The 24,766-nt window shown below is 42.4% G+C and overlaps 1 protein-coding gene across 2 annotated transcripts in view; it reads left to right on the forward strand.

The window, feature by feature from the left end:
- LOC127034557 (transmembrane protein 132D-like) overlaps positions 1–24,766 on the forward strand; it is a 410,372-nt gene that overhangs the window by 21,990 nt on the left and 363,616 nt on the right. The gene's annotated exons all lie outside the window — the stretch shown is intronic.

Consider the following 24,766-nt stretch of genomic DNA (forward strand, 5'->3'; position numbering starts at 1 on the left):
TCCTGCGCCCTAGAGAGATACAGGGAACTGAATCCCCAGGAGACCTTCCTAACTTTTAGGAAAAAGCCCTTATATTCCCAAAGGAATTTTCTAGAGATTGTCCCCTTAAAGTGAAAAATAAAGATGGAGTCTAAGAAAACAAGAGATTTGATCTCTGTGATGAGTCCTGGCCAGGCCAGCCAGTCCAAAGCTGGAAAGAAGACTGAGGGTGAGAGAAACAATCTGGAACAAAAGACTGTGTCTTGCTAGATTAATTTTAGACTTTTGGATGCATGTTTTCACTTTTATTTGCTTATAAGCATTTTTATCTTGATCTCTTTTCCTTGGTATCACTTAATCCAAGCTCTTTTGTTAATAAACTTGTTTTGCTTTCATTGTGTTTATTAGTGCTGTGTAAGTTCAGCAAAGCTTCTAATAAGCTGTCAAGTTGGAATGTTAAACTGTCTCTGCAGAGGCAGTGAACCTAATACGTTTTCTGGGAGGGTGCAGTGAGTGGGACTGGTCCCTCTAATAGGATGGTTTGGGGGTGAATTTGTGGCCAGAAGGGTAATAAAGTCAGTCTGCAAGGAGTAAATAAGTTAGACAAAGAGAGGATGAGGCTTGTGGGCTGCTGGCAGGCTGTTGGGGTCAGAATTCTGACAGCCAAAAGACATACACTGTTAGAAGCAGATGTTGACTCAACCTTGTTTGTGGCCTAGGTGAACTGCAAAACTGGGGTCACACTGGGTGCTGAACTTCTTTGAGACTCTGGCTCTTGTTTTGAGTGCTAAGCACTTTAAAGTCCGTCTCTGAGCATCTTTGTACAGCAATTGTACAGCTCCTAGCACAATGGGGGCCTGCTCTCAGCTGGGAGGATCTCTAGGCACTAATGTAATACAAGTAATATTATTGCAGGAGCTGGCAACCTCTGACATGTGGCTTGCCTGGGTAAGGACCCTGGCGGGCCGGGCCAGTTTGTTTACCTGCCATGTCAGCAGATTCGGCCAACCGCAGCTCCCACTGGCCACAGTTCGCCATCTCAGGCCAATGGGGGTGGTGGGAAGCCGCAGCCAGCACATCCCTTGGCCCACACCACTTCCCGCAGCCCCCATTGACCTGGGATGGCGAACCAAGGCCAGTGGGAGCTGCAGTCGGCTGAATTTGCCGACGCGGCAGGTAAACAAACTGGCCCGGCCCGCCAGGGTGCTTACCCTGGCAAGCCACGTGCCAGAGGTTGCCAACCCCTGCATTAGTGTTATGGCAAAAGGTACTAATGGCTCTGAGCTTTTTTTGACTGACTTCACTGGGAGTTACCTGCATCCTGCAGTGGGTGTGAGGAATAGGTACAAGTTGATCCCATATACATTATGTTTAGACTGTTCTTTGAAGGTAGAGAATTGAGCTGTGGCTCCTCTTGTGATTTTCTTATTCTGTGTTTGTCCCTTTGGTTTGATCTTTCAGGAAAAGTAATGGGCTGTCAAGGGAACAAATCAAGCTTTAGAACCCACTTTTCAAGCCATATTTCAGATGCTAGAAATGTAGGATTTAGTGGGCAGTTTAGAAGGGGAGCATATGGGAAACTTGTAAGCTGGCTAAACCTGTGCTGCTGTTTCCAGTGGCAGTAGCATGCTTTTATTTTTAATTTGGATTTTCTGTGTTTTTTTATTACCAAAAAGGCAGAGGGTCAGCTTCTGCTGACCGCTTAAGACCTTGGTCTTGGAATTTAGAGCTACTACAGATCGGGCACCAGCTATATTTGAGTCCACATATCCATCTCTCAACCACCAAGACAGTTGTGCTCTTCTGGAGCAATGTGGATTGCAAATGCATCTGGAAAGCTGGAGACAAGGCATTGTTCGCCAAGGCAGGGATCTGGTATAGAACAAATTCCCACCATAACCAGAATAATATTTACAATGACTGCTTCTCTCACCTTCCCCAAAATCCTCGACCCCATCGTCTTAGAGGAGATGGAGACTTGATGTTTGCTTGAGGCCTCACAGTTAAACAGGAGATGCTCTGATGGCATGATGGTGATGGATTCTAGTATAAAGCCCTAAAACATATGTAGGATGAAATTCTGGCCCCACTGAAGTCAATGGGAGTTTTGCCATTGACTTCATGGGGCCAGGGTTTCACCCATAGATTACATAATCACAACCAGTATAGCTCAGCAGCACACAAACCAGTTACGTACTTTGTTCCTGATTTCCTTCGCAATTCCTTACACTCGAAAGAGTACATCCCTCGTCCCTCTTGGTTAACTCATAAGGCCCAGTTCTCTTGTCCTTACTCAGCCCAAAAAAGTCATTACTATAAATGGTAGTGTTTTGCTAACTCAGGGCCAGATTCTACCACCCTTACTCACGCTGAGCAGCACTTTACTTGGTAGAAAAGCCCCAGTAATGATACAGGATGGGATAAATGGGCTGAGTATTATCTTCCCAAATTGGGAATAGGAATTATTGTAGGATAACATGGTGTGGCCAATCTTGAGTTATTAATAGCACCAAGGGTTAAAACATGATTTGATGTGTATGAAATGTCACAAGTCATGTTGTTTAGCCCTTGTGTGGTTTTTGATTGTCTCCAGTGCCTCTATCTCCTTATGGCTGTTGGCCTCAGTCCTGGTGTAAACCATAGCACGATGGGTCATTGATGCTTCAAGTGTTTCCTTCCTTTGGAAAAGGTGGAGCAAAGCATTAACAACATGAATTCAATAAAGAATGGATGGGCTAGTGCATTAGCCATTAGTCTGTCATCCCTTTGAAGTGTAGTGTGTTTTCATGTCAATACAGAGGCTAATGAGCTATGATTGGGGCCTGTGCCAGCCAACCTCCCCCATCTACAGAACATCCCTGATCAAGAGTGTATATATACAATCAGTACACAAAATACGGAGGGACTCATCCCTCAGACTAGATTTGTTGTCTCAGGTTTCATCTGCTCACTAGCAAACTGAATAGCTCTGCCTACTCAGTGCATTGTTAGAACAATCAGGCTTTGCTACCAATACTGGTTCAGATCCCTTCCAAAACAAAGGGATTTGTTACTTTGGTTGAAAGCTGTTAGCATCCTTTACAAGACAAATTTTGAGGCCTCAGCTTCTTTGTTAGAAATTCAGATAATCTGAACACCCATATTGATAATCTCAATACCCATATTGACTGACTGTTTTGAAGGCATTGAAATTCCTTCTCGGCGCTCCCTTCCTCTCCCCATAAGTTGGTCTTTCAGGTTCAGGATTTCAGAGAGGGGAAAATAAAACACAGTGGAGAATAAACAAAGTTGCCTCTGTTTGGAAAGCATAAAGTGGGATAAATATGAAGCATCACATCCAGCATCTTAACGAGAAATTCCTCATAGTCAGAGGCACCAGCTAGGAAATACCTCCCTTTATTTTAATACCAACACTGACATCTATAAGGCTATGGAATAATCCCCAAAGAAACATGGTGGAAACCACACTACTTGAGTCATTTAAAACTGCAGTGGACAAGAATATACTCCAGGGAAAACACATCTGTGACGTCATGATTTATATTGTCTCAGCCTTCGTCTTCTGCTGTCCGTTAGCTTGAGTGCAGGAAGTCCTCAGAAGCAGACATTCTGCAAAAAGAACAGGAGTACTTGTGGCACCTTAGAGACTAACAAATTTATCTAAAGCCCACTTCATCAGATGCATGCAGTGGAAAATACAATAGGAAGATTTTATATATAGAACATACAAAAATGAGGGTTGCCATACCAATTCTAATTGGACTGATTGATTAAGGTGGGCTATTATCAGCATTACTGTCAACATTCTGCAAAGGCTCCCTGAATCCTGAGCCTCCTCTCCACAGTAGAATCAAACCAGTTTAGCTATATTCAGGGCTTTCAATGTCCATGGAGGGTTGGATCAGGATCTGCTTTCAGGATTAAGCAACTGGTTGATATTAAATGGGAGTTCAGATACATTCTAATCAACCCAGAATACAGGTAGAGAAAAAATCAGGGCTTTGGAGTGGAGCGCAGAGCAGCTTCAGAGCATTGGAGCTGCAGGTTTTTGCCTGGAGCTGGAGCGGAGCGGGAGCACAGCTCCAAAGCCCTGGAAAAAAAATCTTATGTGCAGTGCAGAGTCCACATCTGCTTTCTACAAGGAGTCTTTGTCATTTTGATTCGGAGCTGGTTGGACACAAGATGCCCGGTTTTCTTAATAGGATGCCCCCTTTCTGCATTTAGATGCACCCAGGCAAGTGTGGGTTCCCATGCGCCCCTTTTAAATGCCCGAAAGGTGACTAAATCAGCCACATTTGGAAACCAGCATATGCTGAAGTTGTTAGAAATGTCTTTTTCTCTTGCTTGGAAATCCACAGACTGCTAATTTTTTTTAAACATCCCCAGAGGATTCAGGCAGATGAGGTGATCGTAAATTTTCACACAGCCATTAGCTATTGAGACATGACTTAAAAAGTGGGAATAATTCAATGTTTATTTCCTGTGTGATTTCCCTTGGAGTATCTAGTAGCTAATGTGTTAAAAGCCGGTTCTCCCTGGGAGACTGCTTGTCTAACAGGCTTCATAACTAGCATGACAAAGACCCTTTTATTATTATTTTTATTTTTCATTTTTGCTTTCAGAAAATTGGAGAAACAGCAAATATTGAGAGAAGATTTCTTTAGTTACCTGTTTTGGGGATATCACATTTCCATAGTGTGTCTTCGCACCTATAGGTGTGTGTATGGGACTGTGTATGTGTGTGGGTCTGGGTATACATCTGGGTATGCTGTTGTGGTTGTGTGGTCTGGGCTCAGGCCTGGGTATCAGACTCCTCACTTCCTTGACTTTATTAGATTGAGTCCGTACTCCTGTATAACACAGGCCAGAGAAGTTCATCCAGTTATTGAGTCCAATAACTTGGGCTTGACTAGAGCATATCTTCCAGAAAGGAATCCAGCCTTTGATTTGAAGACTTGAAGAGCTGGAGATGGATGGATGCTTTATTTAACACCTTTTGGTCAGATTATGATCTCTTACACCTCACCAGGCCAAATTCAGCCAGGGCATAAGTACTCGCAGCTCTGTTGGTTTGAGTGGGATTAAACCTGCATATATAAGACCAGAATGTGGCCTGTGTCCTGCAATGGGTTTATACTGATGTAAATTTCATAGCTGACCCGTGGATTGTACACTAAGAGACACATTCTGACTTCTCCATGGCTGCAGAAAGATCCATGGGTACGGCTGGGATAACGTGAGTGGTGACTTCTTGCATAGTAACCCCCTTGATGGGAGCGGGCCGGGGATTTGCTACTCTGCAGCTCTTCCAGTTTTCACTCCTGTGTGTCATGGGGAGGCAAGATGCATTAATTAAGCTCAAGAAGATTTCAGCAGACTGGCTTTTATTGGGGGCAGCTCTTGTTTTGAAAGGTTAATTCTGGAAAAGTATAAAGCTGCTGAAAGATTTAAATTGACTGACTGGTCAGTACATTAGACCCAAGGGATCAATAATAACTTACACTGGAAAAGGTTACATCTCTCTGGTGTGGGAGAGAATCAGAAATGTTTCCGGAAGTTTGGCCTTGTTTATAAAGGATTCAGGCTCCTGGCTAGTTTCTGGGGCTCACAATCAGAGGTGAGGGGAGCAAGCAGGAGGGCTATACTATAGCAGGAGACCCCTGGCTGATGTCTGAATTCCTACACCAGCTGAAGTATGCATTGTCCACCATTCTATGCCTGGTGATTCTAGCTGGTGTGGAGAGGACGTGGAGCCATTATCTGGCCCTTTCAATAGCTAGTTCCCGTCAGAGACCTAGCAGGGAGCAGTGCTTGTTCTCCCCTGTGCGGTCATATACAGTTCCTGTGTGAAAGCACCAAGTAAGGGGATGTCACAGAGTGTGGGGGAGCCAAGGCCCTGTACCCTCGGCTTCCTGCGATTCACCATGACTCTCAGCCAGCCAGTAACACAGAAGGTTTATTTAGGCAACAGGAGCACATTCCAAAACAGGTCAGTACAGACAACAGGACCCTGTTTAGTTAGGTCCATCTGAGGGCCCCAGGGAGGCCACAGCCCCACTGGGAAGCCCAAGCCCCGTTGGGGCGCCCCTCACCATTTCCCAGCCAGCTCCAAACTGAAACTCCCTCCAGCCATCTCACTCAGCCTCCCCTGGCTCCTCCCCCAGCCTTTGTGTCCTTTGTCAAGTTTCTCAGCCAGCGGTGTTACCTGGCCTCCAATCCCTCCTCCCGGATTCTCATGTTACATGCTCAGGTATCCTCCCTTCCTCAATGAAGACAGTTCCAGCAAAACTCTCCTGCAACCTTCCCAGGTCAATATTCCCCACTCAGCATTCGAAGAACACATTAAGAACAGTCCCACTTCGTCACAGGGGAGAGAAATGCCATTTGTTCCTCCTCCTTCACCTGTACCAAACTGGCACACTCTAGCCCTAAAATCAGGCATGCTTTTCTTTGATACAGAAACATTTTATTGCTACTATTGGAGCTCTACAGGACAACATTCTAAAAAAACTCTGAGCATGAGGAGAGGAGTGTGTGCTAGAATCCTGACTGAGGTGCCATTATTTCAGAATCATCTTAGAGGATGTGATAGAAAATAACTTTTTCTTCAAGGATTGTTGGACCATGCTGTTGAACTGCTCAGATAGTGATAACCCTGTCAGAGAAGTCCATAGGATGGTTACAAATACCTATTGACGTGATCTCATTCTGTATTCATTTCTACTGGATTTCAGAGCAGCTTTCAATTTGTTTGTATTCAGTTCACATCTGTAAGATTATCTTCACAACAGGTTTTCCAGTCATGTCTATTCCTCCTCTTGTGTTATGTATGTACTGTACTCTCTCCCAGATATTATCATTAAAAGGATTATCTAGACCATCCCTGACAGGTGTTTGTCCAACCTGCTCTTAAAAATCTCCAATGATGGAGATTCAACAACCTCTGTAGGCAATTTATTCCAGTGCTTAACCACCCTGATGGTTGGGATGTTTTTCCTAATGTCCATCCTTGCTGCAATTTAAGCCTATTGCTCCTTGTCCTATGATTAGAGGTTAAAGAGAATAATTTTTCTCCCTCTTCCTTGTAACAACCTTTTATGTACTTGAAAACTGTTATGTCCCCTCTGTCTTCTCTTCTCCAGATTAAACAAACCCATTTTTTTCAATCTTTCCTCATAGGTCATGTTTTCTGGGCTTTAATCATTTTTGTTGCTCTTCTCTGAACTTTCTCAGATTTTGTCCACATCTGTCCTAAAATGTGGCACCCAGAACAGGACATAATACTCCAGCTGAGGCCTAATCAGTGCGGAGTAGAGCGGAACAATCCTCATGTCTTGCTTACAACACTCCTCCTAATACATCCCAGAATGATGTTTGCTTTTTTTGCAACGGTGTTACACTGTTGACTCATATTTAGCTTGTGATTCAATATAAGCTCTAGATCCCTTTCTGCAGTACTCCTTCCTAGGCAGTCATTTTCTCATTTTATATGTGTGCAAAAGATTTTATCTTCCTAAGTGGATTACTTTGCATTTGTCCTGATTGAATTTCATCCTATTTACTTCAGACTATATCTCCAGTTTGTCCAGATCATTTTGAATTGTAATCCTGTCCTCCAAAGCACTTGCAACCCCTTCTAGCTTGGTATCAGCCTCAAACTTTATAAGCGTACACTCTCTGCAATTATCTAAATCATTGATGAAGCTATTGGACGGAACCAGACCCAGAACTAATCCCCGTGGAACCCCACTCGATATGCCCTTCCATTTTGATTGTGAATTACTGATTATTCTCTGGGAATAGTTTTCCAACCAGTTGTACACCCATCTTATAGTAACTCCACTAGGTTGTATTTCCCTAGTTTGTTTATGAGAAGGTCATGCAAGACAGTATCAAAAGCCTTACTGACATCAAGAAACACCATCTCTATTGCTTCCTCCCTATCCACAAGGCTTGTTACCTGTCAAAGAAAGCTATTAGGTTGGCTTGAAATGATATGCTCTTGACAAATCCATGCTGACTGTTACTTGTCACTTTCTAGATTTTTGCAAATTGATTGCTTAATTATTTGTTCCATTATCTTCCCGGGTTCTGAAGTTATGCTGATTGGTCTGTAATTCCCTGGGTTGTCCTTATTCCCCATTTTATAGATTGGCACTATATTTGCCCTTTTCCAGTCGTCTTCCATCTCTCCCGTCTTCCATCTCTCCTGTCTTTTCAAAGATAATCGCTATTGGCTCAGATATCTTCTCAGTCAGCTCCTTGAGTATTGTAGTATTTCATCAGGCCCTGGTGACTTGAAAACATCTTATGTGTCTAAGTAATTTTTAACTTGTTCTTTCCCTATTTTAGCCTCTGATCCTATCTCATTTCCACTGGCGTTCATTAAGTTAGATGTCCAATTGCTACTAAACTCCTTGGTGAAAACTGAAACAAAAGTCATTTAACACTTCTTCCATTTGCATATTTTCTGTTTGTTTTTTTTTTTCTCCCCCCACCTCCTTGAGTCATGAGCCTACTCTATCCTTGGTCTTCCTTTTGCTTCTAATGTATCTATAGAATGTTTTCTTGTTACCTTTTATGTCTGTAGCTAGTTCAAGGCCGGCGCTTCCATTTAGACGACCTAGGCGGTTGCCTAGGGTGCCAGGATTTGGAGGGGCAGCATTTTGCCACCCTCAGCGGCAATTCAGCGGCTGAGGATCCTTCTGCGCTCTGGGTCGTCGTCAGCAATTCTGTGGCGGGTCCTTCACTCGCTCCGGGACCCGCCACCGAAGTGCCCCGAAGACAAGGAGAGTGGAAGGACTCCCCCCCCCCCGCTGCAGAATTGCCGCCAACGACCGGGAGCACGGAAGGACCCCCACCTAGGGTGCCAAAAACCCTGGCGCCGCTCCTGAGCTAGTTTAATCATGCTAGGTGTCGTATAAACATAAAAAGAGATGGTCTTTGAAGAGCTTACAATCTAAGTATGAGAAACAACAGATAGACACAGCAGACAGCACGGTCAGCATGATAAGCAATGGACACAGTACATCAATTGCCTAACCATTATCAAGTTTTTTTCTACCCTTCTAAAACCAAAACTTTCTTAAACAGAAAAGGCAAAGGCCTTCTGATATTAGACGTGGATTTCAGGATGAAGCAACTGTGGAGGCTCCTCCAGTCCTTTTATAGAATCTTGCCAATACCTGTATTTTCTAAACCCTTGAACATATTTGATAGGTCTTGACAAAAAAAGAGAATTTAAAATACGTCAGAAATTGTGGGTTTTAATAAAAAGTCTGTGAGACATTAAAATGCTGTTGGAACCTGCTGATTATTAACGCAGAAAAAAAGAAATTAATAAAAGGGGGAAAAGAAGGAGAAAATGAACAGAGTAGAATTAATACAACCTTGGCTGAAGTTTGTGGCTTTGACGAAAAAGATATCTCAGAGGAGCAACGGGACTCGGGCTTGATTAAACTGGGATTTCAGAAATTCTCTGCACTGAATGAAATAAAAAGGCATTCAGTCTAATTAGACACTATTGTGGAGAAAGGCAGGAGAGGTATTTCCAACCCACTGATTATTTCTACAACTTTTAATCCACATGAAGTCTTTTAAGTATTTTAAGAGATTTGTTTTTCTTCCCAAGGGAATTTGGCCTGAAAATCTAATCGTTTGATAACTTTGGTTAGGAAAACTAGGTAAGGGGAAACCATGAAATGGTCCAATTACAATGCACAAGCTTTCAGGACGGCCACACTATAATTTTCTTTGGTGGAAGGTTCATATTTGGCCCAAATCCTTGTTTCTACTTTGGTGCAGCCAAAGATACTGCACATCTCTTATTTTACCTGTTTCTTCAAGAACTAGTGTGGCTTCTGAAATTTTCTAGGGTCTGCTACATGTTACAGCCTCATGATTGCTGCTTTTCTTGCTTGAACTCTGCCCTTTCAATAGGTAAGTTCCACTCATTTTGCTCCCTGAAAGTCTGATCCACCGGCCGTTGAAGTCAATGTGCATCACATGTTTGAGATAATGGGGGCAGATTATCTTCTTTTGTTTACACTGGGTGCAACTCTTTTGGCTTTATTGGAATTACTCCTGATTTAAACCAGTGTAAATGAGCAGAGAATCAGGCCCAGTAATTTAGTCTAGAAATCAGAACTGAACTAACTACCCTAAGGCCCATTCATTGTTACTGTTAACCTTTAGGAAATATAGAAAAATCTGATGGTACACCATTATGCTAGTTACCTCTTACACCATACATGTAAGGAGACGTGTCTAATATGCTTCAAATTTTGCTTTTCATTTCATGGCTTGATCATCCTGTGTTAAGGGGTAAGATGTTAATAGAAATTGCCATATGTACCATAAACCGTCTTTCGAGTATTGTGCAGGTACCAGTTTTAGAAACGTGCTAGTCTGTAAGGTAATTTCACAGCATTTTGTAAAATCTCTAGGCAGTTGGAAGTGATGAACAACTTTCTTTAAGCTATAGGGTGAAGGGACCTTTCCTATACACCTTACCATTACTGGAGAAGAACAAAGACTAATATGAAAAAGTTTAAGGAATTTTGTGTTCTGGAAAACAACCTAATTAGTTTCAAAGTGCATTTATGAATGGGATTATATGGTGGGTTTACCTGCCATGGCAGGGGACCAGACTTGATGACCCAAGAGATCCCTTCCAATCCTATGTCCTAGGTTCCTCTGAATGGAACTAGTCATTAGCCTATTAGAACGGGGGTGGGGGGGAAGGGTGACGGCAGAGGGAGCTGGTTCTGCTCCCATGCTTATGTAATGCAATATAGTTGACTTCAATAATTACTCTAGATTTATGCTGCTTTGAGTGAGAGGGGAACTGAGCCCAAAGATTCAAAATCAGCCCCACAATAAAGGAGTCTGGGCCATAGAAACGTCATTCCCGAACAGATGGCTTAGCAGGTGAGTCTTTCACTTTCCAGAGTGATTTCTGATATCAAAGCCTTTTGGGCAGTGTGGTGCAAATCTAAATATATGTTTCTCCTGGAGGGCTGAGAAGTTGCATGTATGATTTCACTGTCAACCCGCTATTGGTTTGGACAGCTTGGCTAATCAGTGGAAACATCATCTAAGGTGCTGTGCCCATTTTAGTTAAAGCCTCCAGGAAAAGTTTCCTTTTATGGTCATTGCTTATGTAAATCAAATTCCTTGTGGCCTAATATGTCCTGAGAGTAAGCAAGTGTAAGTGAATTCAGTGCTTTCCCTTATCATGACCTCTTATTTGTAGCATTCTGAATTGAGGGGATTTTATGATCTGCAGTATCTCTGTTCCAGGGACACATTTCAGAGCTCATTTTGATTTGGTGTGGCTGAAGCTTGTGTTGGAACGTATTCTATGTACATATATATTCTGTCTTTACTTTTAACTGCTACCTACATGCACGCTTTTGCTGAGCTGAATTAATGATGTATGTGTTACTCAATCATTTGTATTTTCATAGGTCTGATGTCTTGAGAAATCTCGACATTCCCAACTCCCACACCAATGCCATGGAGGGGTTCAGACAATGGAATCTGAGCCTCATTGTTTTGGGAACAAAGCGTGCAGTGGAGGCAGGGTAATATATCTCCAGTCTCCCGTGTACACACTCCCTTACTAGTGTGCTCACTAAAAAAGGATGGGGTGTGAACAGAGAATGGGCATGGTTTCAGGAGACAGGCTTCAGCCCAGTGCTCAAGATGCTAATGAATCATGCATTTCCCCCCCTTAGGCTTCACTCCTACTATTAGGCCGGAGTAACAGGATGGTTTTGGAGCAGCACTTTTTTATTAATGCACTATCAAGTTCCTTTGCACTCCCTGTCTTCCTCATCACTTCTTGCCTTGCAGTGGTATGTGGAACGTAGGCTTTCACTCTGCAGCCTGGAGCCACTCAGGGCATGTTGTGAGGATCAAGGACTTAATATTTGTGTCACACTTTTGAAGATACAAAGTGCTGTCTTATTAACATGTCTGGAAGGTTGATGTGTTTGGAATAAATCTAGAAATCCAGATGCTTATCCAGAGCACTCTCAAACTCTTTGATCTGGAAAGCAGGCTTGAGGTGTAATAGGAAAAGACTTAATAACCAGACACTGACTTGTTTTTCATGGATATAAATCCAGAGTAGCTCTGTTGATATCAGAGGAGTCTGTATTTACTCTTCAATGCTTGTGTCAGAATCTGGTCTATTATTGTGGGATTTCCAATTCTTTTTGCTTCAGTACAGCTTGAATGTAAATCATGAGGAACAGAGATGAGCAAACATTTTATTTTTAAAAAGTGTAATCATGATATACCAGAAGCCTGAAAAAGATTTGTTTGAAAGAATGGGGGCCTCTTGTTTTATTCTGAGCTGGTTTGGTAGGGATGGATAAGATTTAAGCCATTAAATAATTTGTGATCGTGTTTTCCATGGGTTTTACAATACTATCTCTGCAGATGCTTTCTAAGCTGTTTGAAAACTATATTTTATATGACCGTGCTCACATAAAGACTTCTCTGTCTCTTGTGCCCCATAGCCTTCTACAATGGAAAGCTCTCTGAGCCAGCACTCTTGGGGCTTAGACGACTCATCCCCTGCCTGTATGAGCTGTGAGTGCACACATTTCTGAATTAGTGATAATTCTGAAGAGATGTTTCAGTAAATCATGGAAAGAATAGAATAGTCTCTACACCATGTGCCCTTGGTGTTATCTTAGCCCCACTGAAGTCAATGATAAAACTCCCAGTTACTTCAGTAGGCCCAGGATTTCACCCCTTGTGTCTTAAAGTGCATCTCAGTTGGGTTTCTAAGAGTAACAGGGATGTGGGTACATTTTGGTAACATCAGAATCAGACACCCATAAATGATTGTAATGATTGCATTCACAGCTGTGATTTAATTTTCATTTAAGATAAGATCACTAAATTCACCATAGTGGTTCTGTTCTATCCAGGTTCTTATATTGTGCCCATCCCCATGGCAACCGAGTGCCTATTTCCTGCATCATATCTATTTAACAAAAAAAGGGGGAAAAACCCCACCTTTTTTTGTAGTGAATAATCTATAGTAGAAAAGGGGAACATCTGCATCCCTGTATTAATAACAGCCCACCCACTGCCTTTAATACTGATTCATTGTAGTGGTTTATGCTCAAGAATCCATTGTAGCAATTTATGTAATGGAGAAAGCAACTGTTACTGAGAAGTGCACTGAATGATCAAATTTTATTGGTTCATAAAAACCTTGGAGGTTAATATCTTGGTTTTGTGAGACAGCTGTTTAATTTTGAGCCTAGGCAATTGGCTCTTTTACATCCAAAGAGAAAAAAATAGATGTTTTGGATTACATTTTACTGTGTAATTGTATATGACAGATGTAGTAAATTAGCCTTTCTCAAAGCTTTTGGAGTTCTGCCTCTCTGAACTGTAAATCTTACTTGACGTTCTCATTTGCAGGTGGCATGAGACCATTTTATGAATGTTTCACGTGCTTCAAATAGGAAAAAATAGTTCAAGAATTAATATGATGTTATTGGCCATTTATAAGATGGACAAAGGGCAAAATCAACTATTATATTTCAAGTTAAAACATAAATGAAGGGATGAGAACCACTTTTTAAAATTGTTTCTGCATATGCTTTTCATTTTCCTAAATTCCAAAATTGAATATTGCTGGGGTTTAACGTTTGTCTGTGTCACAATCTGCTTTTATCCCCAGAGTACCCTAGGAAATTACGGGAGCATTTATTGAACCAGGCACTTGTAAAGTCTTATTAACACTGTACTAATTGTCGTTTAGCTCCACTGTCCTAGTTCTCCACTGATTAGCTGGAATCTGCCTTTATGAAGGGGTTGCTGGGTGGGCTGATAGCACTCATGGAGTGTATTTATCATCTAACTTTGAAGAGTACTGGCTAAATTCTGCCATTGGTTACACAGATGTAAAAGCAGAGTAACTCCGGTAGCATTTCTGTGGATTTTCTCCACTGTAACTGAGAACAAAATTTGTTTCCTTCATTTAAACAGGAGGAAAACCATTCTAGTTAGAGACAAATCAGCTTTCGCAGCACATTTTCTGTGTTACTCATTCCTTATTTTGATTTCTTATTGTGAGGAGTATTTGCAGGATCTCCTCTTTACGTGCAGCATCTCTTCCAGCTGCTCACTTTAAAAGTGACCTCAAAACAGCTTTTACATTACAATACACAATTTTATGTTCTCTGTCTCTTTTCTGTGTGCGCGCACACGTGCAAAAAGTGAATCTTTCCATGTAAACCAGGGAGGATTTTCCCCCCTGTATGTATTGTGTTCAGGAATGTCTTGGTCAGAATCATATTAATTATTCCACAGAAAAACAGACATTTTTACAATGAGTATTTTATACAATTTGTAAATATATGCAGGAGCGGATTTGCCATGAAACAATCCATGTGGTGGCACGTGGCCCCCAACAACAGGGGGCCCCCCAAAATGCAGGACAAATGTCTGACAACCTGCCCCCAAGTCCCAGCTGGCGGTGCAGCAGGGCTCAGGCAGGCAGGCTACCTGCATGCCTTGGTTGGTGATCCCACACCACTCCCAGAAGTGTTTGATTGCTGGCATGTCTCTGCACGCCCCGGGGGTTTGTGTGTCTCCATGCACTGCTCCTGCCCCAAGTGCCAACTTCACAGATCCCATTGGCTGGGAACTGCGGCCAATGCGAGTGGTGGAGGCAGCACCTGTGGTCAGCGGTGTGCAGAGACCCCCCTGCCCCCCTGTCTTGGAGCTTCTGCCAGAGGGGTATGTATGCCAGTCACTTTGTGAGCTGTGCCACCTGAGGTAAGCACTGCCCCTGTCCTTCTCCTGCACCCCTACCTCCTGCCCCAGCCCAGAGCCTGCACCCCACACCCAAACGTCCAGAGCCCTCACCCCAAACTAAACAATTTAACATTATTGAAACCAAAATATTTTGGTGATTCCGAATCAGATTTTTTTCAGAATTTTGTTTCATGGAAATTTTTTTTTGTTCTGATTTGAAATGAAAACAAATTTCGAACTGTCTGAAGTTTACACAGAATAGAAACTTTAGTTTCCAGACAGTTCTAGAAATGATATACAGTGTTTATTATCCATACATATCCATAAGAGTACCCTGGAAAAAATTGCATCCTTACTCACCTAAGTTATCCTTGCTCCCATGACAAGTGCTATTGAGAACATGGAGGAAAAGGGCTGACTCTTTCATTTCTTCAGTGCTCTTTGAGACACCCTTGAACTTGACAATTTATGTATGTGAGTTAATATTGGGCATAGCTAACGTAAGTTTTTCTGCTGTTCACCAGACTACCCTTCAAGCAAATTCTACTGTGTTCTAAGCTGTGAATAGCTTTTTCTTTCATGAGGTTTCTTTTTCTTTTAGAGGAGTTGAAATCAATCAGGATAGATTTATTAATGGTTCCTTTAATTAGTTTGTTAATGGCTATAGCTACAAGGTAATTTTGCTTGGCTGCTTAAGTCTTTGAGTTTGCTGTTGGTTTAAGTGTAATAATTGTTGGTCTCTAGACACAGTATTTTAGAAAATGACACACATAGATCCACTGCTAACAGAGGAAGCTTCTGAGGACAGTAACTCATCTCTAACGTTTTAGGAGGGCATTTTTCTTTGTCTTATGATTTATTACTGTTAATGGGAGTCACATGTGCATAGGGAGGAGAAATCAGCTATTAACCTATATAGCAAATTGTAGATTACATTAATGCCTTCATAAGAGAAACCTGTGATGGAATCCAGTTAGAGTGCCAGCGGGAAAAGGTACAGTAGTACTGAATTCTTTGCATCCTCTCCCCGTTTTTGGCAACAATTGTCTGAGGTGAGCAGTGAATAGGAGGGTATCAAATGCACCTAGAGTAAGCAGCCTGACCTTGTAGATAGTGATCTAGGGCCAGCTGCTAGGCATGAGAACTGAATTAATTCCTGTGTTCCCCAGGCTGGGAGCATTTTCTAGAGGAAGGCAGAAAGGATGAGTGATGTTGAGGGAGCCCCATCCAGTGGTGATACCAATCAGCTCTGTGTTCTTGGGGAACCAGGGAGCAGTATCCAGCCTGACTCATGAAAGAGCCCTCCCCCGCCCAGCCTCTGCTTAAACCAAAACCCATCAGAGGGAAAAAAAATCTTGCAGAGAGCAGAGAAGGGCCTTGGGAGACACACCTAGACCCCTCCTGACAATGGTGACAAAATTAAGACATCTCCTTTAGCATACAGAATGGAGAGCAAAGACAACTTCCCTAACCTCATCTGCATGAAAGATGGGGCAAGGAGACATCTCAGTTTGCATACAGAATGGAGAACAGAGAACCGCACTGAACTCTGGGACCAGAAAAAGCAGGGAAGCACTGCATCATGGGAATCTCTGCTCCAGATGCTAATGAACCTATGCCTTCCCAGACCCAGCTCAGCAATTATCAGGCCAATTCTAGTAATGAATCCCTGATTGATATCCAAAATACTGAAGCAGCCTAGTTGCACTGTGAGCTCCCTGGAAGAAAACACTGCCCATAGCCAAGAGTGATCAGCTCCTATTGTCTAGCTAAAGAAAACCCTTGAGTCATCAGATTACCTATAAACAAATCTAGTGTTCTCCCTTGAACCACTGTATTTTTTCTACAAAAATCCCTACTCACCCTCTAGTCAGGGTTCTGATGCTTAGATCCAAACTATGCATCAGTTCCACTGGGACTCCATATTTTCCTGACTGATCGTGCTGGGGACTCTGCCTGTCTCCTACCCTCAGGATCCTGAGCTACCACCATCACCTGGGAACCCTGACCAGTTCAAGCTTCAGGGAGCAGTGAGATCCCCTTCTCTCTCTTTTCCTTTCTACCTTAGGTATTAATCTTTAATAATGTATGTTATGATGGTTTAGCCTCCTTGTGCAGTTATCACTATTATTCAGTAAATAACTTTTATGGTTAAGTTGGTTGCTTCTCTCTCTCTTGCTGAACTTTACTCTTTTTTGTGTTTTTAGCTTCCCCTATACACTCTACAGCAACGCTTCTTTTACCTAAGCTAAAGATCCCTGCAGCGCCCAAAATACTGTGGGGTTTGCTCACCGAGCAGGTTACTGCCAGTACAATTGTGATGTGAGAGTGGGGATGGGGATGTGCTGAATCTGGGAAACATGAGGGTAACAGCTTAAAAGTGCTGCTTGACCCAGTCCATGGAGCCCAGAGACGTATAAAGAGAGACAGCTTGAAAGTACTGCTTCCTCCAGCCCAGTGAGTCCAAAGACATGTAAGGGGTCAGCTTGACTGTGCTGATTGACCCGGTCTGCTCAGACTTGCTCTGTTAATGTATGTGTGTGTGTGTTCATCCGGTTCTGGGGCTGGAGGAACCCAGCCCTAGGGAACCTAGGTCCTGCAGGATAGCTCCACTGAGAGGGGACTTGCAGAAGGGAGAAGTAGAACTCCATATAAAAACACAAGTAACATAAGAACGGCTGTACCCGGTCAGACCAAAGGTCCATCTAGCCCAGTGTCTGTCTACCAACAGTGGCCAATGCCAGGTGCCCCAGAGGAGTGAAGCTAACAGGCAATGATCAAGTGATCTCTCTCCTGCCATCCATCTCCACCCTCTGACAAACAGAGGCTAGGGACACCATTCCTTACTCATCCTGCCTAATAGCCATTTGTGGACTTAATCACCATGAATTTATCCAGTTCTCTTTTAAATACTGTTATAGCCCTAGCCTTCACAACCTCCTCAGGTAAGGAGTTCCACACGTTGACTGTGTGCTGTGTGAAGAAGAACTTCCTTTGATTTGTTTTAAACCTGCTGCCCATTAATTTCATTTGGTGACCCCTAGTTCTTGTATTATGGGAATAAGTAAATAACTTTTCCTTATCCACTTTCTCCACATCACTCATGATTTTATATACCTCTATCATATCCCCCCTTAGTCTCCTCTTTTCCAAGCTGAAGAGTCCTAGCCTCTTTAATTTTTCCTCATATGGGAAGTGACACAAGCAGTACATTGACAGAATTACAGAATACCCCGGCCCCCCTCCCAGAAGAGTAACCCAAATAAATGAGCATACCCCAAAGTAACAGGCAAATCTGGTAACAGTTGTCAGATGAAGGGAGGTTCAGATGCTGATGTAAATACCTAAAATTGGAGGTGTCTTGTGGAGGCATCCTAGAAAAATGGGAAATGAGAAGACTGCCAAAGGGGATGCACTCTGCTTCTACTGCTGCATTGGTCCGCAGAAGTGCTGAAAGGAATCTACAGAAGATGCATAGCATAAGAAGGGCACTATGTTCATTTAGATCAGGCATAATTGTTTCCAAGATCAGATTCTTGAAAGCACAGACAGAAATATGTGTTTTCCTTGTCACACACAGAATGGAGGAGAGAGGTAGAAGTGAAGTGTTTAACTTACCTCAGTAGGTGAATTGCAGATATTAGAAAGGAGGAAGAGCAGACCCAGACCTGGAAATGACCCAGTGACATTCTATTTATTATTATTATTTATTGCTTTCTCTTAATAATTTTTATTCAAAATAAATGTCTCTCCCAGTCTGTTTGAAGCAATGGTGAAATGTCCAGAATAAACACTAACTTTTCCATTATACCTTTGCCTTTGAGTCCACTAGAGAGGATACGACTATTAGATTTATGTTCAAGGACCAAAAGACAAATTCTTCCAGTGGGAGACAGTTTGGTCTAGTAGCTAGGGCACTGGCATGGGAATCAGGAGACATGAGTTCTATTCCTGGTTCTGCCATGACTAGCTGTGTGACCTTGGGAAAGTCACTTCACCTCTGATCCTTATAGAGAATTCTGCATGCTACTGGAATAGAAATAATAATTAGTAGAAGCTTGGCTCCAGCTATCAGGTAGTAGACCCTTGGCTGGTGTAAGGCACAAGGCATGTGACAACCCACCAAGAATTGAGAGTGGGTGTTTGGTTTGGCAAACTGTGAAATGAAAATACTAAAGGCCAAGAAATACACAATATGAATAAACAGCCACTTGTCCCAAATATTAAACACAGCAAGGTTGGCTGTAGCGTCTCAGGTGGCTTGTAGAGTCTGGGACCACTTAGGCTGTTTGCCTATAATCGGATATTAAAATGCCAATCAGAGAAATTCAAAACAGAAAGGAGCGTTCAGCAAACAGCCTTAGCAAAAGCAGAACCAGAAAAAAAAATGCAGCAGGGAACAGTGGCAGGCGAGCGTGAGAATTGTAATGAGCTGTGGCTGGGTATGCCTCATGGTGGCCGGCTAAGTGCACAGATGCAGTGTGGGGGGAAAAAAGAACTCTCAACTTTCATCTTCAAAATAACATGGGCCTGAGTCACATGAGCTGGAGCAGAACCCCTGGTAACTATCTCTTGTAGTAGTGCTTACTAGAAACTCTTTGCTGGTTGGTTACTGCAGCAGGTCAAACATGTGGCTGCAAACAAATTACCACTTGACTGTCCAAGCTGCACACATGCAACATGGGGGATAGATTTTGGGTGAAATCCTGCCCCTTCTGAAATGAACGGGAATTTAGATATTGATTCCAGTGGGTGCAGGATTTCACCTTTTGACTCTAAAGTTACAGGTTGCTATCACATGAGCTCAGAAGACTCTCTGTTTGGTGTAGTAATATTAGGGCTTATATCTTATGTGAGCCACTATTAGAGAATGACACAGTCTGGTGTCTACTCACATTCCCTCCAGTAGGCAGCAGTGGTACACACCAGATGGCTCTTCTGTTGAAGTGCTGAGACTCTAAATTCAGAATGAAGGCTCTTTTGCATTTCGTGAACGGAGCCATAGGTGGAAGCAGAAGCTGAAACCTTCATCCCTGGTGTGACTCCTTTGAAACCAGTTCATCACTACAGGAATGAATTTGGCTCAGTGGCTTTCTCTTGGTTCAGTGGTGCAAAACTCATCAGGTTAAGATCAATTAAAGACAGTTTGGATTTTACCCTAAATCCTGAATTAAGGGTTCATTTATTGTGTGAGTTCTGGAAGTTTGATGCACTCCACCCCCACCACCTCTATCCCTTTATGCTTTGTAGCTTGAAGGTTATTGGGTAAATCCTGTTTGCCATGCAGTTCCTGGCTGTTGGTTTCCATAGAACGTTCTAACTCAATTAATATTTTTACAGGAACAACTCCTTTGTTGGTATCTGAGACAGAGAGCTAGGAAGCTGAATATTCATATAGGAAATGTCTTCTCCAGCAAAGACCCACAGGAGAATTTGAGTAATCTGGGAAGTGCCATCTTAATGCAACATGGGGTCTTTGGAGTTTGAAATTAGTTTGATTAAGAGAAAAATATTGTGCTTAATAAGCCTATTCAGGTATTTCTGCTTTAGGGCTAACACCTATTTTATCAGTTGTTTCCAGTCCTCCCCCCTCCCCATTTTTCTTTTTACATTTACATGCCCAGACAGTCTGAGTTTTGAGGGTTTGTTAGTGATACATGTTAATAACTGGAGATTTGAATTGACTTGTAGATTTGGTTGGATGCATGAGACCAGCTAGGGGACATTGTTAAAAACCAATAAAGCCGTAGTGGCCCAGCGTCACAGAGTAGAGGTGATCTGCTCTCTCACTGCCTCGAGCCTCTGGCTTTCCGCTTGCCTATCTGTCTTAGTGTTTATTCCACACTCCCTTTTGTGCAGGGAGAGAGTTAAACACTTCATTATAGTTGCTTTTTCTTTAGGGCCTGTCTCCTGCCTCTGCTGCTCTCTACTCATGGCAGTAGCAGGAGCACATGAAAGCAGGGGACTGAACTCCCTCAGCTGCTACACCTTAACTTCAGCTACTGTGTTGAGAACATTGAAGCTCCAGTGCTAAGTACCATGCTACAGCCTCATTAGACAAAGCATCTTTAGGCAGTGCTCTGCATTGCCATTCCAGGAGACTCTAGCTTGGTTCGGACTGTGAGCCCAAGGTGTAGCTAGTTAGCTGAAATTCATACACACACAAGCCAGTCTCTCTTGCTATCCTGTTTCTTCTGTCCATAGCCTTTCCATAATCTAGCTCTCTGCCTTCCCATCTGCTCACAAATAATGGTCACAAAATAGCATTGAAACACTCTTCCCTCCACCCCCACTTCTGGTGGCATTATTATACTTCCATATTGTGGCCAGTGTGGGTGCTTCCACGCAGCCACCCACGCTCATCTCTAGCAGTGGCTGAGGTCCTGCACTGAAATTCCTGTCCCGGAATTCCGTGAGCTATGAAGGGCCGGTGCTGACTGAATACCATGAGATTTGGAAGAACTAAGATCAAAACATAATAGTTATGTTCCAGTGTCCCCTCTTGCCTCTGCTTTTCCTTGCTTTAGCATGTTCCTGATTGTAACCAGGATTTTTCTTGTAGCTTTCCAAGGCAGGCATGCCCTGTATGGCACATGGTTAAAACTCTGCTAGACAAGGAGATTTAAAATTGTGTTAAAATAACAGGCCTCTGAGGAACAAAACTCTCACCTTTGTGCTCTAGGAAACAGGGCTGCTCTGCTCTCAAGAGAATGAAAAATGGCCTTTTGTGCTATACTCCTGCCTCTGTCATGTGGAGATGCACCATCCTTAGCATCTGGTGGGAAAGGCATGCTTTGCTCTACTTGATCCTATCCCAGAATATAGTGGTGCTCTGTTAGAAACAATCATAACTGACATTAGACTTTGGGGATGAAGATGGGGGATGCAAATATGTGTCTTTGTAGATGGGGAGAATGTTTGGGAACAAAAGAGTCTAAATTAGACGTGGGCAAAAAATTTTGGCTGAAAACACATATTTAGGTTGATCAAAAAGTTTCTTGAATTTTGCCAAATTGTTTTGGTCAAAACCTCCCATAAAAACAAATTCCAAAAAAAATCAAAAAGTTTTGTTTTTTCTAATTCAAAATGACTTTTTGGTTCAAAATTGTATTCAAAATAAATTTTTTTTAAAAAAACCCTTGAAAGCAAAACAAAATGTTTTCTTTTACATGAAATGAACTTATTTTTGACTTTTCAGTGCATCAAAAATTAAAAAAACAAATGTTTTCAGATCAACCCAAAAGATTTTTTTTCAGCACTGCCAGTGAACCAAAAAAAATCCGTTATTTCCACAGCTTTAATTTCAATATGTGCGAGGGGACGAAGAACCCCTCATCAAATGAAGGTGGCTAGTCTCTTGTAAGTTCGCTCATGGGAGTCCACACTACTTTTTCACAGAAGTAGGAGATGATGAACCAGGTAAGTCATCTAGTCCACGCCCGCTGCCGGTGCAGGAGGTTTTCTTACAATACATGTTCTGGTCATGTATCGTCATAGGCTTTTAAGTGTCTCATGTGATGGACCCTCCACTAGTAAAATTTGATTCTGGTTATGTCTATACTGCAATCAGGGGGTGTGATTTCAGCTTGAATAGACATACGTGAGCTAGCTTTAATCTAGCTAGCTTGGGTACCAGAGCAGTGAAGCCACGGCAGTATGGATGTCAGGGTAGACTGTACAAAATCCATCTGGAAACATGGGTAACTACTGATATGCTAGCCCATGGTGAAGCCTTGCTGTGGCAGCCTCATTGCTCCAGTGCTTTGGCTAGCTAGATTAACTTTGTCTATGCAAGCTTCAGTTACACGCCATGATTGCCGTGTAGACATACCTTCAGATGCAGAGAAAAGAGAGTATGTGTGTGTGTCTTGCTCTCTCCATATAGATAGTTTAGTCCAACTCAGAAGTTGAGCTGTGAAGCTCGGTACTTTGATTAATTGACAACACAGCTTTTCTCTTTACAGGATTAGCATAATCATTACAGTCTAAGGATGTGTTTTCACTCAGAGCGTCCTTCTGTGGCGGTCAAGGAATTAATTATACCCAGTAAGAAGACAATTCTTTGCAAAGAATTCTATAAGTTTGGTTATTAATGGAGCTCTTTCCTGATGAGGCCACACTAGAGCTTGTCTAAGCAGCTGGAGTAAATCGTCTGCTCGGTGATTTACGTCTCCGGGTGGATGTTAGAAGGACTGTGTCTCTAATTCTCACACTGATTATTACTTGTATTTTATCTGGAGGCAGGGATGGAAGACAAAAATTGAACCAAAATCTACTCTCATTTTTCATATGGCATGGGAAATCTATTGTCAACTAGAGTCTGCTCCTTTTCCCATTGGAGTTAGTGGGAGTGATGCCACTGACTTTAATGGAAGCAGGATTGGGCTCGAAAGAAAAAGCAGAAGGTTCCACGATTCAAACAAAATAGTTAATTGAACATGTAGCATGGTGGAGTTATGAATGTGTTTCCAAAGGATGCTGCAGGAGGTAGAGTCAAAAGATCTGGGAATGATATAGAACATCTACAGGGGCAAAAAATGAGACCTGCTAGCTATTCACAGTGCTTAGGCCCTATTTGGATCTTACTTGTCACATTACCTGGAGCAGAATATTGCATAATTTAAGAAAACTTTTTTGCATAACCCTGTCTTTCGAAAAGAAAAGCACTAGTAAAGGCAGTGGCAAGCCAGATCATAAAAGAAGTTGGTGAATATCTTAGATTTCAAATCACTTACAAGGCAATTAAAATGCTGCACAGCCCTATATAGCTCAGTGGGTACAAAATTATCTCAACTACCAAGGAAGACATGAGTTTGTTAAAACTTTTGTACTTGTCTGAAAAGAATATTATGCTTCCAAAACCCAGACTATAAGATCCACATGCTCAGCAGAAAATTTCAGGGTCTGATGACCACTTATGCTCTGTAATGACTAAGCCAAAAAAACTACAACTGTGCAAAATGCACCATTTTTCTTTCATGGAAGTCTGCATTGAAATTGTTTGCCATTCCATTGTGTGGGTGATTTTGTTTCATGGTATTTTTTGGGGGAAATGATTTTCAGTGATAGTCTGTCTCTGCTCAGAAATAGCACAAACTATCTTCATTGTCTGCTCTCCCCATGTTATGCAAAAATAAGCTTCCACAAGGGGAAAAATTGTCTTTTTTTTTTTACAGACATGATCTGACTCCTTTCCAAACCTGTCAAGAAACACAAGAAATGCCTGTATCTGAGTTTTGTATTTTGTTTCAAGTATTTCACACACCTCCATTGGAACATGAAAATCAAACCTGAGTGAATCATACCTTTTGTTAAATGGAGCCTTATAAGTAAGAATTATAAACTGCTCCTGATTTGTATTCAGCCTGCAGTGGGAATTGCACCTGAGTGCAGCATAAGGGCCAGATTCTGACATCTCTATGTGGAATAGCACCTTATTTCATGCATGATCCCATTGACTTTAGTTGTTCAAGGGGTCAAGGTGCTATTTCGTCATGGAGAGTGTCGTAACTTGGCCTCAAGTGATTACATGTTGCAGGAGATGTTCTAGAATTTATTGATGGTTGCCCTTTTCCAGAAGACTTAAAGTAGCAGTCGAGCCTATGGCATTTGTGAAAAAGGGAAGAGGCACCGACACTGTTGCTGGGAGTATGTTCCTTGAAGGCCCTCCATGGTGTCGCACTGAGAGATAAGGGAATTCCCCCTCCCGCACGCGCACACACACACATACCTGTAGTACAATTGTAGAATGAATCCCAAACATGATGCTGTTCAAAACTTGACTTTCTTTAACCACCATCTGTTTAATTTTGGGCTTGAACTTGCATGGGTACAGATCCAGAGTGTTGTGTGCAAGGTAAAAAGTGTGCGGGACAGAGGGGGGAGTGGAGGGCACACAGTTTGAATTAAGCTGAGGCAGGGATGTTTTCTCACTGTGTGTTCACATCTTGGTTGGGGCCTCTAGGCACTTCCTTAATAGAACTGCTAATAACAATAGGAA

This window comes from Gopherus flavomarginatus, chromosome 15, assembly GCF_025201925.1.
Source record: "Gopherus flavomarginatus isolate rGopFla2 chromosome 15, rGopFla2.mat.asm, whole genome shotgun sequence".
NCBI lineage: Eukaryota > Metazoa > Chordata > Testudines > Testudinidae > Gopherus > Gopherus flavomarginatus.